Genomic DNA, 16887 nt, shown 5'->3' on the forward strand with positions numbered 1-16887 from the left:
AGAATTGCACCATTAAGGGGTCAACGAAAAAAAAATAGACTGTCCCAACGTCGGTCGTTCCTTTCATAAATCGTTTTCCTGCCCTCCTTTTATCAGAGCTTCCATTTTCCTTTTGTTATGTTCATGTTTCCATCCATACATCCGTCCATACCTTGCCTCTTTCCTTTCGTCCATCCGTGTTGGGTGACTGTGAATTCTGGCCTGTTGTTATCTGACCTCGTTCAAGTATATTTGCACTGGAAAACCACTTGTCCACAGGGGGGTTTTCACCATTCGATGCCACTACAAATACTACATGAGTGACGATGGAAACATTTTATGACTTAATGAGGTGGAACGGTGGAACAGCTGAGGACAGTTCCAAATGCTTCTCCATCCTTGTTTCCTGTCTTCTTTCTACTCCATATACTGTACATTTCATCCTTCCTTCCCGCCATTGTCTTTCCTTTTATTACCTCATTTCCTTCATTCATTTCAAACATGCTTGATTCCCAACATCCTTCTGTGTGTGTTTCTTTCGGCTTGTCCCTTTCGGGGTCGCCACAGCGTGTCATCTCAGATGAACGCATATATATGTTTGGCACAATTGTTACTCCGGATGCCCTTCCTGACGCAACCCTTCTCAGGGAGTGGAGGCCCCAGTGGGATACGAACCCACAACCCCTGGTTTACCAAACCAGTGCTCTAACAACTGAGCTCTTCCCAAAATCCTTCTATGCTAACTTAATTTTTCCTCCCTACCTTTGTCCTTTCTTTTGTCGTCCTTGTTTCCTTCCGTTCTCTTTTTTCTCCTTTCGTCCTTCCTTCTTACCTTCCGTACTTCTGTTCTACCTTCCTGTATCCCTCCATCCTTTCCTTCTGTCCTTCGTTACTTCCTTCCTACCTTACGATCTTCGATTGCTTCGTTGCATCCTTCCTTCCATCATTCCATTCTTCAATGTTCCTTGTTTCCTTCTTTCCACCCTTCGTGATGTCACCACCAGCTGGTGCGTCGACTGTAAACATAACACAAGGACGCGCGTGCTAAACGCGCGTGCGAGTGGTTGGCGCATGCGCAGTAATGCCGCTGGGCTCCGCGTGCGTGCAGGTTAGAACGCGCTCGGCTGTCTCAGGTGCAGTCAGTTGCGTTGCCGGGACTGCGCGCGCGCAGGGGTGAACGATTATTGATTGGGGACGAGCGCGCGTCCGACGAGTGAAGCGCGTGAGCAGAAATCCTCATCTTCATTATCATCTTCCTCGTCTGGTAAGTTGTCAAACTCGTGACATTTTTTTCATTATTGTAAACGGGCAAATATTTAAAGTGCTACAAAATTTTACTATAAACTATAACTACAAAGCATACACACTTGCAATGAGTCGTATTATCTGATGACTTTTGGATTCGTTTTATCTGTTTGCTTTATTTTTTTAAATTGTCAATTTGTTTTCGACTAGCGTTACCCTCATAGAAATACCTTATTCAACATTAAAAAAGGAAGTTTTTTGTCTGTATTCATTTTGCACTGGTGTGTGGCGCCCCCTACCTGCAACAATGGCTCCACGAGTTCAACGACTTGTTCAATATTGAAGTAATTCAATTTGCATTTGCACTGATAATTTAGGATAGTAAGTAAGTTTCTTTCGGCTTGTCCCTTTCGGGGTCGCCACAGCGTGTCATCTCAGATGAACGCACATATGTTTGGCACAATTTTTACGCCGGATGCCCTTCCTGACGCAACCCTTCTCAGGGAGTGGAGGCCCCAGTGGGATACGAACCCACAACCCCTGGTTTATCGTAGTTAACGATATGAGGCCCCGTAGCTCAGTGGTTAGAGCACTGGTTTGGTAAACCAGAGGTTGTCGGTTCGTATCCCACTGGGGCCTCCACTCCCTGAGAAGGGTTGCGTCAGTTTGGGCACGGCGTAAAAATTGTGCCAAACATGTATATGCGTAAAAATTGTGCCAAACATGTATATGCGTTCATCTGAGATGACACGCTGTGGCGACCCCGAAAGGGACAAGCCGAAAGAAACACACAATAGTAGTTAACGATATAATCCATAATTTATACAATTAGGTAGGGCGTAAAAATTGTGCCAAACATGTATATGCGTTCATCTGAGATGACACGCTGTGGCGACCCCGAAAGGGACAAGCCGAAAGAAACACACAATAGTAGTTAACGATATAATCCATAATTTATACAATTTGGGTCACATTAAATAAATCAAAATATACTACTTTCAAAACAATATATGAAACCATAATTACTTGGTTGGGAATATCTGCTATAATCACTGCCTCGATACACTGTGGCATTGAAGCAATCAGCCTGTGGCATTACCTGGGAGTTATGGAAGTCCAGATTTCCATGACGCTTGCTGTCGTTTCCTTTTTGGGGGGTCTGGTGCCCCTCCTGATAGTACCCTTATTGATTCTCAATGGGGTTTAGATCCAGCAAGTTGGCTGTCCAATCATTATGGCGGCATTGTGATGACATGGGCATCAAATCAGGTTTTGGTACTTCTGGCATGATGGGCAAGGGTCATGTTCTACTCGAAGATGAAATCTGCGTCTCCATACAGTTCCTCAGTAGAAGGAATCGTTAAGTCTACTAAAACAGTCTACTGTTGTGGTGACCTTGGATTTAAGAAAGTAGAGTATACCAACCTCTGCACTGTACATTTAACACCAAATCTTGACTGACTGTTTCTCTCTCACACTGGACCCCACGCAGCTTGTGTTCTGTTCTTCACCCCTCATCCTCAAAAACCTTGGACCTTGAGTGAATTCAGGATATGGGGTTGTCTGACAAGCTGTCTGCGGCCCCTGGACCAAAAAAGAACAGTTTTACTCTCATCACTGATTCATGGGGTAGCGCCAATGACTGCCGGTCAAAAACCTGGCTGTCATAGTAACAGGGTGGTGCACAGCTACATGGTGGTGCTCCTGACACCCCTGGGCTTGATGGCTGCTTGGCGTGGGGTCTCCCCTCTCATGACCCGTGGTTGCTCCCTGGGTTCCCACATTCATCATTCTCTTGTCCATCTGGGTCCCTTGGGATGGGATGTGTCCTGTCCATAGGCTTACTCTTGGGTGGATCCTTGGTCCTTGTTCCATCCTCGATTGATTGGGTGATGTCCTTCGCCTCTGCATTGCGGACACAGCAATTATAGGACATTTCTGTCACTCTTTTTGCATGCACAATGGTGAGAATTCACTTTCACGTGTCCATAGGTGCACAACCCTGGGACGCTTACACTGGGCGTGGGACTACTCACTTATTGCAACAAGTAACTCACATATGTGTAAACTGCTTATGTCCCCCCCCCCCCCCACACACACACACTTATATTCTCATTCTTTAGACTATGAGAATTCACTCAGTCAGTCCCACCACTTTAAAGTTATATAGCCACGTTCACGATCCTCGTCTTACATGCTTCTTCTCCTGTCCTTGTCCCGTCTTATCTTGCCCTGTCCTTCCTTCACAGGGTGTAGCGTCTGCAGTCTCATTCAACAATCATATTTAACGTTTCTTTACTGCATATATACCTTGATTGTTCTCTTGCCTGTGTGGGTTTTCTCTGGGCTCTCCAGTTTCCTCCCAGATCACAAAAACATGCATTAATTGGAGGCTCTAAATTGCTCTTTGGTGTGATTGTGAGTGCGTTTATTGTTTGTCCCTGTGCCCTGGGATTGGCTGGAACAAGTTCAGTCAGGGTGTTACCCACCTCCTGTCCAAAGATAGCTGGGATAGCCTCCAGGACTCCCACGATCCTCGTGAGGATAAGCGGCTCAGAAATTTGAAGGATGCATTCTGTTTTAATTTAGCACTTTCTTTGTTTCACTCACCCCTCTTGAAATTCTGTTCTGTTTGAGTGATCCACAATAAAATTTCAATTGAAATACCAAAAAAAAAAAAAAAAAAACATAGAGGAAGCTCAAAAACGCCACTGTAACATAGTAAAACCGTTCTGGCAAAAAAGGGATGCAGGTTCTCCATTGTACTTAATATAACAGATGAACAGGACACACGCACACACACACAAAGAGAAGGACACTAATTTCGATCAACCAACTAGCTTTGTGTTAATAAAGTCCATGTAGCTCAATGCTCACAAAACACCCAAAACGCCGTAGACTGGCTAACAAATGGCATTAGTGTCGTTGTGACGGAACCGTTGAGGCAACAGATATTTTAACACAAATGGTGGAGCAACATGTAAAAAGACAACATAGCATTAGACAGGCGTAGGTTATTTGTCTTCTGCAAAGAACACTAACATTACTGCTGCTTAAATATTTTAGATTTTTGTTGTCATTATGTCAGTTCTAATTTAGTAGAATAGAATAGAGTGGGCGGCATGGTGAGGCAGCTGTAAAGCGTTGACCTCACAGTTCTGAGCACCCGAGTTCAATCCTGGCCCCGCCAGTCTGGAGTTTATATGTTCTCCTTGTGCCTGCCTGGGCACTCAGGTTTCCTCCCACATCCTAAAAACATGCAACATTAATTGGACACTCTCAATTGCCCCGAGGTGTGATTGTGAGTGCGGCTGTTGTCTGTCTCCATGTGCCCTGTGATTGGGTGGAAACCGGTTCAGGGTGTACCCCACCTCCTGTCCAATGACAATTGGAATTGGCTCTAGCACTCCCGCGACCCTCGTGAGGATAGGCGGCTCAGAAAATGGACGGATGGATGAATGGAATAGAGAGTGAATTCTCCTTAAATATAGGGGCAGGCTGAAAAAGATTAATGGTATTTTTATTCATTTCAATGAGGAAAGATGATTTGACAAATGACGAATACAGGGTGTACTCCACCTTTCGGCCGAAGTTAGCTAGGATGGGCTCTAGCAACCCTTGTTAGGATAGGCGGTTTGAAAAATGGATGGTTGGATTAAGAAATGAGTGCTTTGTGTTAAAAGTATGGCGCTGCAACAAATTCAACTTGTATCTCAAAGCACCATTCTCATTTTTTTTTTGTAAACCCCGCAGACGAAGTTGGTCCCATAGTGTTTTTTGTGTATTTGTGTAGTAGTTGAGTTTCCATCCATCCATTTTCTGAGCTGCTTATCCTCACAAGGGTCGTGGAAGTGCTTATCCCAGCTGTCATTGGGCAGGAGGCGGGGTACACCCTGAACTGGTTGCCCGCCAATCGCAGACAGACAGACAAAAGTTGCAGTTTCATTTTCACTAATATATTTATCTCTTTATTTTTTCTAGATAACTTGAAGTTTGATTTGTATTTGTGCTCTACTAAGTTTCCCTCTTCTTCTCCTCCACATAAATCAATGGGACCTATTTATGGACCATGACAGCTTTACACCCCCCTTGTGTGTATTTGTGTGCGTGTGCCTGTGCCAGGACTCCAGCAGTGTGCAGCCTGAAAAGCACGTTGTTAAGTCACATCACTTTGCAACCTACGTGCACGCACAAAGCAAAGTCGTGTGTGCGCGCATGTGTTTTGTTCATTTTAATTTGATGTCTTCCTTGTGGTTCAACACAGATGTTCATGTGCCTAAAGGATTCAATGAAATAGGTGAACGCACTTAGTTACGAAGACACCATATAGTATTCTTGCACTCTGTTTGTGTGTGCGCGCATGCGTGTGAGTCTGTGTGGCACACACTGAACATCAAAAGTGCTAACGACTGGTCACCTCATTACTCCAATTCCGTCTGCTATAATTTATGGAGCTACCTGAGAGTCTGCGTGTGTGTGTGCGCGCGCGCGTGCACGTGTGCTTGTGCGCGTGCACGTGTGCGTGTGCGTGTGTTTGTGTCTGTGTTTGTGTGTCCGCACGTGCTTGCTGTCTTATGGCAGAAAGTTTTAATTAGCATAAAGGAGATGATGATAATTTAATGTGATTGAGCAATTTTTAGTCCAAACACAGCGAGCATTCAGCTGTTGTGTGTAGGGACGTCTGCGTGTGTTACTAAATTGGCAGTTGGTGATGTACTGTGTCGTCATACTTTCTCTTCGGTATTCCCATTGAAGGTCCTAAATTAGCTATATATTTCTTTATTCAGTCACATCACTACATAGTTATTATAATGTATGTAGTCAATTTACTGTAGATCGTTCCTCCTTTCAAAATGCCGAAACTCACTAATCACAATGTGGTTGACAACTAATTGGTCCACCCAATTAAAATCTGTATATAGTGAGTAGGGAGTACAGTATTTGATTCACCATTTGAGCCCAAAAGTCAATTTTCAACTCACAAGATTGGGATTTATATTTAATGGACAATATAGTTGACTCTACAACTGAAACAATTAATTAACAGAATACTCTCTAATTACACTATATAGATTTTGAGTCAACTTTTTTAGTGAACCACATGTAAGAAAAAAAATCCCTGTAATGCTGTGAAAGAGTATTGCTCCCTTTCTCAAATTTGTCTTTCTCATCATTAAAAGATCATAAAACAAGTGTAAATATAAAACAACGATAACCCAGGTAAAAATGCAGTTTTAAATAGTGATTTTATTCCTGCATCTTGGTGTGTGTGTGTGTGTGTGTGTGTGTGTGAAATTATTCAAATCTACCTAGCCCTGTGTGAAAAAAGTACTGGGCCCCCTAAACCTAACTAATGGTTCGGCCACCCTCACCAGCAACAGCTGAAATAGAGTGGGGTTTTTTTTTTATGACTGCTAATGAGTCTTAAACATCTCTGAGGGGATATTTTGGACCATTCTTCTTAATATAATTCATAATTATATATTATATAATCATAATTCAGCAACAAAGGAGGGTTTTCTAGCATGAATTACCTTTTTAAGGTCAACCCACAGCATTTCAATCATAATGAAATTCAGATTTTGACTAGGCCAGTCATATACATATATATATATATATATATATATATATAATATATATATATATATATATATATATTTTTTTTTTTTTAAGACATTGAAATTTGTTTTGCTGGTGTGTTTTGGATTATTGCTCTGCTGTAGAACTCGAGTGCGCTTCATTTTGATGTCATAAATTTAGGCCCAAACATTCTTCTTCAGGATTATCTGGTTAAGAGCAGAATTTATGGTTCCATCAATCACAGCAAGTTTTCAAAGTCCAGAGGGAATGAAGAAGCCCCACACCATCAAACTACTACCACCTAGTTTTATTGTTGGGATGGTGGTACTTTTTTTGAAATGGTGCGTTACGTTTCGGCCAGCTGTAACAAGATACCATAATTTCTCGAGTATAATGCGTCCTGAAGTATAATGTGCACCCCCAAAGTTGACCTAAAAAATCAAGAAAACCCTTCTACCAATGTACAATTCACACCACCAATTTGCTGCTACCCATATGCTCAAAATAATGGAAATGATCTGTATTTATATTTTGTTAGGTTTGTACTTGTATTGTTCTTCAAAAAACTGTCTGTGCAACAATCATTCATAATAATCATTGTGCATGTGCTGATGTAGTGGTAATATAATCTCGGGACAGACCACAGGACACGCTTGTCCTGGTCCCTGTAATTGTCAGAACAGAATCCCTCAACCAACTAAAATAAATGCTCAATGATGGCATAACATTTTATTAATACTGTTAACACATCTTAAATAAATATTTAACACGATTTGACTTAAACATTTTTTGCATTAAATATTTGTGCGGGCGGCACGGTGGTTCATCTGGTAAAGCGTTGGCCTCACAGTTCTGAGGTCCCGGGTTCAATCCCGGACCCGCCTGTGTGGAGTTTGCATGTTCTCCCCGTGCCTGCGTGGGTTTCCTCCGGGCACTCCGGTTTCCTCCTACGTTCCATAAACATGCAACATTAATTGGACACTCTAAATTGCCTCTAGGTGTGATTGTGAGTGCGGCTGTTTGTCTCAATGTACCCTGCGATTGGCTGGCAACCAGTTCAGGGTGTACCCCACCTCCGGCCTGTTGACAGCTGGGATAGGCTCCAGCACTCCCCGGAGCACTAATCCTCACTCTTAACCTCTTGTGAGGATAAGCGGCTAAGAAAATGGATGGAAATATTTTCACATAAAATGTATGTGTGTAGTGCAGTTTATCCTCTACATTACACCTCCTTGGCCAAGACTTTAAAAGCAACATCGGGCTCTTCTCCATTCTGAAAAAGATCCATCGTAGCTACCTTTGTTGACTTGGTCCAGTTCTGGTGCCTCCTGAATTCATGAACAGTGATCCTATTTTGCTCCCATAGCATGTCATCCTCTGTGCCATCCATGGCGTTTGTGCGGAAACAGTTTTTGAATCCCAAGAGTTTTGGTTCCGCAGTGCAGCCTCTCGCCCACCTGACGCCATAGCTTTCCTATGGCATCAGGTGGGTATCAAAACAAAGTGAGCTCAAACTACGTAGAATGGAAGGTAATGGGAACATTTAAAAAAAAAAGTGACCATTTCAGTTGTGTGCGTGCTCCTGTTTTTTTTTTTTTTTTTATAATGTGCCCATGGTGCTCATATTACGTAGTTTGACCTCACGTTGTTTTGATACCCACTTGAAGCCACTGAGGTAAGCTAGTGTTGTTTCGGACTGCGGTGCTAGTTCCTGGTTAGCGGCATCATCGGCACAAGTGATGACACTGTGGTGTTTACATAATTCAAAGTTTTTTTTAAATTTAAAGTTGTTGGGTTCCGCGCGGACTGTTTTTGTTGTTGCACTTCCGGAGTTAGGAAGTAGTGAGTTCCCGCCATTATATGAGTAGTCTGTTGATATCTGCCAATAAAACAAGGTTTGTTCCTGTGTTCGACACTCCGCCTCCGACTCCTTTTCTTCGGCGCTACACTGGTGACCCCGACGTCAGTCCCGGCGTTTCCGAGACTGAACCGAACATGGCAACCGCCATCCTCAAATTGCCGGAGTTTTGGGAGACGTCCGTGGCAGCGTGGTTCGCGCAGACGGAGCCTCAATTCGCCGTTCATGGGATCTCAGATGATTCCACGCGTTATTACCATGTTGTCTCAGCCCTCGGGAGCTCAACGGCGGCCAGAGCAGTGAATTTCATCACATCTCCGCCGGCCCGAGATAAATGTGCTGGGCTCAAGGCTCACCTCCTCAAGGTTTTCGAGCTTTCACGGCCGGAACGTGCCCGACGTCTGTTGGCTATTAATGGACTGGGGGACAGCAAACCTTCCGAACTCATGGAAATGATGCTAAACCTGCTGGGCATGGAGGAGCCCAATTTCATTTTCATGGAGCTGTTTCTCATACACATGCCACCGCATCTTCAGACGGCGCTCGCTAACAGTACTGTCACTGAGCCCCGATCCCTGGGTGAGGAGGCCGACCGTTTCTTCCTGGCCACCCAGCGCTTCTCCCCTGAGGTGCTGGCCCTGGCGCGCAGTTACTCGCCCCTGGGCGCGGGGGGCCATCCAGCAAGGGCCTCATCGCCACCGATGGCTGGGCTGGCACAGGCTTGTGCTACTTCCACGCCCGTTTTGGCGCGAAAGCGAAGAGGTGCCGTACCGGTGGCCGTTAAGAAGGGCCGTCTGGTGGACGCACTGACTTTCTCCACAGTTGCCTGTGTCCGCAATGAGGCGACTTATGGCGGTCTCTTCAGTTCACTCTCAGATGGCACCAAGTATCAGCTCCTCCTTGGTGAGTTCCTGGGGTTGACACGGCCCACTTTCTCCTCTGTCACAACTAAACATGGGGTCGAGCACCACATCGAGACCAAGGGCCCCCCGATTCACGCTAGAGCCCGACGGCTCGACCCCGAGAAGCTAGCAGTTGCTAAGTCCGAGTTTGCCATTATGGAGCGCCCGGGCATCGTCCACCGCCCGGATAGCCCGCTACACATCGTCCCTAAATCAAGTGGTGGGTGGCGACCGTGTGGTGACTACCGCCACCTTAACGACGCCACTACACCCGATCGCTACTCTGTTCCACACATTCAGGACTTCTCGGCCCACCTGGCGGGCAAAATCCAGCTCTCCAAGGTTGACCTGGTGCACGGGTATCACCAGGTTCCCGTGCACCGCTCAGACGTTCCCAAGACGGCTGTAATCACACCGTTTGGCCTGTTCGAGTTTCTGAGGATGCCGTTTGGTCTCAAAAACGCGGCCCAATCTTTCCAACGTTTAATGGATTCTGTGCTCAGAGACTTGCCATTTGTGTTCATCTATTTGTATGACATCCTCCTCGCCAGCTCCTTGGAGGAAGAACATCTGATGCACCTCTGCGACCTCTTCGCAAGACTCAAGCAGCATGGTCTGATCATCAACCCGGCGAAGTGTGTTTTCGGGGTGCCCTCTATCCAGTTCCTCGGGCACCTCATCGACAAAAACGGCGCCACCCCCATTCCGGCAAAGGTGGAGGCCGTCTCCACTTTTCCCCAACCTCGCTCGGCTCGGGGGCTCCGGGAGTTTCTGGGGATGGTGACTTTCTACCACCGGTTCATCCGCCAGGCGGTCCCCACCATGCGCCCACTGTATGAGGCTCTTAAAGGCAAGGCACTCAACCAGGACATTGAATGGACGGCTGAGAGGGTGGAAGCCTTCGAGGCTACGAAGGCCGCGCTGAGTCGTGCCGCTATGCTGGCCCACCCGACCCCCGTCGCTCTCACTACTGACGCATCGGATTACTCCGTTGGGGCCGTATTCAAACAGTGGGTCGGCGGCGCCTGGCAACCGCTTGCCTTTTCCACAGCTGGTCCACAGGGAACGCAAATACAGCACATCCGATAGGGAGCTCCTTGGCCTCTGGCTGGCAATCCACCACTTCCGTTCCCTATTGAAAGGCCGTAAATTCATGGCATATATGGACCATAAACCCCTCACTTTCACCATGTCCAAGGTGGCTGAGCCGTGGTCCGCCCGCCAGCAACGCCAACTGTCGTTCATCTCAGAGTACACTACGGACATCCAACACATCACCGGCAAATCCAATGTGGTCTCGGACTGCCTCTCCAGGGCGGTCGTCGGCACTGTGCATCTGGGTCTCGACTACTCCCGCATGAGCGCAAACCAGGCCTCAGACCACGGGGTGCAGGCCCTCAAGACTTCTGACACGGGTTTGCACGTGGAGGAAGTCGCTGTTGGTGACTTGGGTGTCACGTTGCTGTGCGACCTCTCGGCTGCCAATCCTCGGCCGCTGGTCCCTGCGAACTGGCGGCGAGCTGTTTTCGAGGCGGTCCACAATCTCTCCCACCCCGGCAGGAAACCGTCCGCGAGGCTGGTGGCGCAGGCTTAAGAAGGATGTGCAGGCCTGGGTCAACTCATGCGTGGCCTGGCAGCCTGCTAAGGTGCATCGCCGCAAAAAAGCCCACTTAGAGCCCTTCGTTGTCCCCGAGAGGAGGTTCAACCACGTCAACGTTGACTTGGTGGGTCCGCTTCCTCCCTCGCACGGTTTCACCTACTTGCTCATCATGGTGGACAGGACGACCCGCTGGCCCGAAGCCGTTCCCCTCTCCTTGACGACGTCGTCGGACGTGGCCCGGGCATTCATTGGCACGTGGGTTGCGCGCTTCGGGACCCCGTCGGACCTTTCCTCTGACCATGGCCCTCAGTTTACCTCTGAACTCTGGAACGCAGTCGCTGAGAGTTTGGGGGTCAAGCTGCACCGCACTACAGCCTATCACCCCCAGGCAAACTTGTCTCTGCGAGCGGTTCCACCGCTCCATGAAAGCAGCCCTGTGTGCGGGCTTGACGGACGGCAACTGGTTGGATAAGCTCCCGTGGGTCATGCTCGGCCTCATGTGCGCCCCCAAGGAGGACCTGATGTCCTCGTCCGCCGAGCTCGTCTATGGCCAGCTGCTGCGGGTCCCTGGCGAATTCATCCCAGACGCCACGGCGCCTTGGTCTGCAGCCAGGCAATGGTCCTCCCTGCTGGAGGCCGTCAAAGGGTTCCCACGTCGCAACATGGCACCCCAGCTGCCTGACTGCCCCGTTGCCTGCGCTCTGCGGATTTTGTGTTCATTCGACTTGACGTCCACCGTGGACCCCTGCGCACCCCATACGACGGCCCGTTCAGAGTCCTGGAGGACGGGGATAAGAGCCTGCTCATGGACATTGGCGGTAGACCCGAGACTGTTTCTGTGGACACGGTCAAACCCGCGCACCTGGACATTGCCCAGCCTTTGGGGTTGGCCTCCCCCCTGCGCCAGGGTCGTCCCCCTTTGCCCTGTGCCCCTGCACCTGATTGATGATTTAACAAGAACAAAGCCGGCATTACTTTTTTTTTACACAGAGCAACGTCGTTTTTAATAGTTTTTCGCCTGATAAATGAAGTCACTATTTCAAAAAAGCTTTTTATGTTTACATTGTAGTTTGATGATGTTAAATAAAGTAGGGAAATTGCAAAGATATATGAATTGGAGAAGTGGGGTAATCCGTTTTCATGGCACTGTATGCAGTGGCACGAACATGACGCTTCTTTCTTTCTTTCTTTCCTTCTTTTCTTTCTTTCTTTCTTTCTTTCTTTCTTTCTTTCTTTCTTTCTTTCTTTCTTTCTTTCTTTCTTTCTTTCTTTCTTTCTTTCGTGTATCAGACGACTGCTGCTCAATCTTTCATGACCCAGCATTTAGTCAAGAAGGAAGTGATGTCACCGACCCGCGTCTCCGCTTTCCTCACCAGTGATCAACACTCAGTTACCTGATCACCTCTCTTATCCGTTCATCTAGGGTTGGAGTGTTTTTTGTCCGCAGCCATTTTGGCCTCAAATGGGGTGGGGTGGAGAAGTCTGATTAGTGTCACTGCTGCTTTAGATACATTAATCTCTTAACACGCACGCACGCCCTTTTATGTGCAGATTATAATCTCAATCCCACAATCCTCTTCTGCCTCCACAAATCATGCTTGCGTGTGTGTGGCTTGTGGTGTAATCTGTGATGTTTGTCAGAACATGCCACCTGCTCATTGAGAATGTAATAACAGAACTCCAGTTGTATCTGTGGTGGGAACCGAGATACTATCAGCTAAAGTAGTAACATACACCATATTGGCAAAAGTATTCACTCAGATGCCTAACCTAACCCTATATGATTTTAAGTGATACAATGAAGAAAATACGTATTTGAACACCCTGCTATATTGCAAGTTCTCCCACTTACAAATCATGGAGGGGTCTGAAATTTTCATCGTAGGTGCATGTGCACTGTGAGAGAGATAATCTAAAAAGAAAAATCCAGAAATCACAATGTTTGGTTTTTTTAACAATTTATTTGTGTGATACAGCTGCAAATAAGTATTTGAACACATGAGAAAACCAATCTTAATATTTGGTACAGTAGCCTTTGTTTGCAAGTGAACACCCCGAAAGCATGATGCTTAACAGTATGGTTGGTGTTCTTGGGATGGAACTCATTATTTCTCTTCCTCCAAATACACACTCCTGAAACTTGTGGAAAGCCTTTCCTGAAGAATTTAAGATGTTATAATTGCAGAGGGTGGACCGATGTCATAGTAAACCCATTCATGTCATAATCAAGACAGGTAGGCGAATACTTTTGGCAATATAGTGTACTGTATGTAGTAGGGCTCGACCGATACATCTTTTTTTAGGCTGACACAGATTCCTATATTTGCAAGGGTAATGTTCTGATATCCAATTAATCAGTTGACAAATTTATAAAATATACAGAATAATGAATGAAATAACCTTTCAACAACAAATATATGTACAAATGTTCAAACTGTACATTTGACATAATATTTTATGATTCTTTGTCTTTTAGTATTTGTTAAACTTTACAAAAGAGAAAATTTGAGTTTCACTATCGTTTTCTATTTTGTCTCTGGCTGAAATGTTAATGGGTGTTCAAAAAAATTGCAAAGCACTCATCTTAAATTGCACAGCCAATTAATCGATTACAGCACAGAAGTAATAACAGTAAAGGTAGTAACCAGAATGGGGAAAATATCATTATTATTTAAGTAATTAAAATTAAAACAGTAAGTAGTTAAAGTTACTAATTACCTTTTCCAAAGAGAAATGGAATTACTGTTTCCTGCATAAGTCATCAAGGATTCTGAAAACTTCAAATCTGTCGATGAATTTGTATTTTTGAGCATTTTTACTTCCCTCTTGTAGAGAATACAATGGCATAATTTAAAATTTAATTTAATATTATTTATATAGATAGATATTTATTGGACACCAACCCACAAGTGGTCTGCAGGCCAGAGTCAATGCTATATTTAGCCTGTTACATTGGTGTTTGTATTTTATTTTTAGTTATAAAATATAGTTGTCAACGTAGTTTTAATGAAACATCCTTTGTAATTTTTGAGTTTTACTTGAGTATTTCTTTCTTAAAAGGAACATCACTTTTACTGCTACATTGAGCAACTGGAAATTCTATTTACTATTTTTAAAAAATCTATTATTGCTTGCACCGTCAAGTAATATGGTTTGCTTTGACAGAGAGATTCTAATGACTCTGTTTGACTAATCCAACTGAATTGAAGTTTGACTCAATTTAAACCATCAAACAGAGGTAGGTCTCACACGTAAGCAAAGTTTTTGGGTGAAACCTGAAAAAACAAACAAAAAACAACAACAACAATAAAGAGAACAACAGTGATGTAGTCTTTGTTTGGTAATTATATAAGAGTGTTTCATAAGTGGAAACAACAAATTAAGAACATTTCTTGTGGCAGAATATTTCATGATTAATGTTCCAATATATCATAAAGATTTATTTATTTATTTTTAATTTAATTTTTTTAATTATTGCTTCTTTATACCTGTATGTGCCCTGTGATATTGCGCCCTAGGAGTTTGTGGAAATGCAACTCCAACAGCAATACTGGTGCCTGGCTAGACCAATCTGCGAATAGTAGTACCTGCTGCACAAAGTGCACATACAGGTGGTTGTTGGGACGTGGTTGTGTGCGCAAGTCTTCCATCTGGATGCAGTTCTCAAAGTTGGCCTGCGGCTGCTGTACATTAAAGGAAAAATATAAAGATGCTACTGAGGTGTGAAATGTAGCACCTGACATTTACTTCTCGCGCCCAATTGTTAGACATCAGACAACGACAATATTTTAAACATGTACATACATTACAGCACACCATGAAGACTCTGTACAGTATTTCTTTGTATGTATGAACGCTACCTCCTTTGTGGTGGTAGTACCAGTAGTCTGAGTCCAGTCGGAGCCAGCGTGTGTATTTGTGGAACCATTAGCATCTTGTGGCCTTAAGGCTTAAAGCTCTGTCGCTGCTTTTTTTTTTTTGGTTTCTTTTTTGGTGTCTTTTGTATATCGTGTGTGACTTCCATTAAGGCCCCTCCCCCTCCAGATGTTGCTGAGCATTACAACCCTTAAGGCCTCTTCATACTCACGTGTCCGACATCACTGCAGTTATCCCATGCGTAGTTTGCCTGTACACTCGAGCACACATGCAGTTTTAAAAATGTGCTGCAGTTCATCTCCAAGTCAGAGGTGTCGCTATGGCTGGTATTAGCTAGGACACCACAGAGTGGAGTTTCCTTTACACTTTTTGGACATTTCCCGGAGCTGTCTTTACTTTTGTTTCTGTAAATAGCAACAATAATGGTGACTGTGTAACAGTGCATGCTAGAACAAACGGATCTAAATGACCTAAATGAATAATAATTATACTCCAAAATTGATCGAGAAGGCGGTGGTGTAGGCGATATGTTGAGCCCGAAGGAACAGTACGTCATCACATTTTTCCAGTTCCTTCCCTAATTTTTCAAGTCCAAGCCAGTTTTTGTCACGTCTCCTCTTTTCCAGCCACTGCGAGTCCAAGCCCATGTCATTTCCCTCTGACCTTTACTTGGGCACCCGCTTAGCCATCTATCCAAGACCTCCGCGTGGTGGCTAGGGGAGGCGTCCACGTAAAGGTAAAATTTTGCCCTACTGTTTCATTCCCCCTGTTCCTAATCCACTTTATTCTTCTCCAGTTTCCACATCTTAATCATGTCCATCTAAACATGCAGTCCCTGAGTTACCTCATTCTGTACCGTTTTGGTCATCTTGTTCTGTTTTTTCTAGTTCACTTTCTCAAGTCCCCGTGCACCCTGCCTATCTCGTACGTAAGCTCAGGAAGCAACTGCAGACACCTTTCCTTCTCCCCGGCAGCTGTGGCGGTTCTCCCATCCCAGGCTCCCCAACAGCTCTGGCAGGCTCCCCGGCAGTTGCTGCCGCCACTTCTCCTGCCTCCTGCTCCAGTCATTGGGTTTGTCATCACAGTCACCTGCCTTAATGGCCCCAGAAAGACCCTGGGGCTTGGTGTCCTGGCCAACCTCTTGAACTCCTTAACCAAGCACTTCACTTTAGGTGACCTGAATGGCCACCAGACTGGCTAATGGGTGATTCTGTTCACGACAGCCATTTCCATCGTTTTTGCAAAGTTGACCAGCATCTGTCTAGCCACGTTACTTTCCTGGATGCCAGACTCATCCATCACTTCAGCATCCCTGTTTCCTTCAGCAACATTCCAATCTGCACCAGTCCTGACTCTCTCTGCCAGGGATGGTCTCAACTACTACATCTAGCTCTTTCCAGAACTTCTCTTTCATCTCAGGGTTACATCCTACCTGTGTGTGATGACCAGAACACGAGGCTGAACCCAAAATGCATGACTTTCCACCTGCTCCTTGGACACACAATATATCAACGTCTCTTCTAAACATAACACTGTACTGTGATGTAAACCAACTACCTAGCTGTTCCTGTCTTAGTTCCAAAATTCAAAGTCCCCACATTTAATACAAGACATGGTGATTTCCTTTTTCCTTTCTGCCCAAGAACCTGCTTTCCACCTCTTGTTCCTCTTTGACCCACAGTTATTGAATTTCCAATGGCACCCTGTACGTTGAGCTGTCTGTCTCTGTATGTGTGTCGCACAAGTGTTTCATCAAATTATTATCCACTAAAAGTACAAGGCCTGTGTCTTAGTGCTAGCCAATCAGAAGGACAGTATGGCATGTTATTGTTTCTTAAATTCAAAGG

At 45.3% G+C, this 16887-nt stretch overlaps 1 long non-coding RNA gene across 1 annotated transcript; it reads left to right on the forward strand.

Moving 5' to 3' along the window:
• Positions 1 to 1138: 1138 nt before the first annotated feature.
• On the forward strand, positions 1139 to 16097 carry LOC133512402 (uncharacterized). Its single transcript, XR_009798180.1, has 3 exons — positions 1139 to 1243; positions 15667 to 15776; positions 15928 to 16097. It is a non-coding gene; the product is annotated as an uncharacterized LOC133512402 (long non-coding RNA).
• The last annotated feature ends 790 nt before the right edge of the window (positions 16098 to 16887 follow it).

This window comes from Syngnathoides biaculeatus, chromosome 14, assembly GCF_019802595.1.
Source record: "Syngnathoides biaculeatus isolate LvHL_M chromosome 14, ASM1980259v1, whole genome shotgun sequence".
In the NCBI taxonomy this organism is placed as follows: domain Eukaryota; kingdom Metazoa; phylum Chordata; class Actinopteri; order Syngnathiformes; family Syngnathidae; genus Syngnathoides; species Syngnathoides biaculeatus.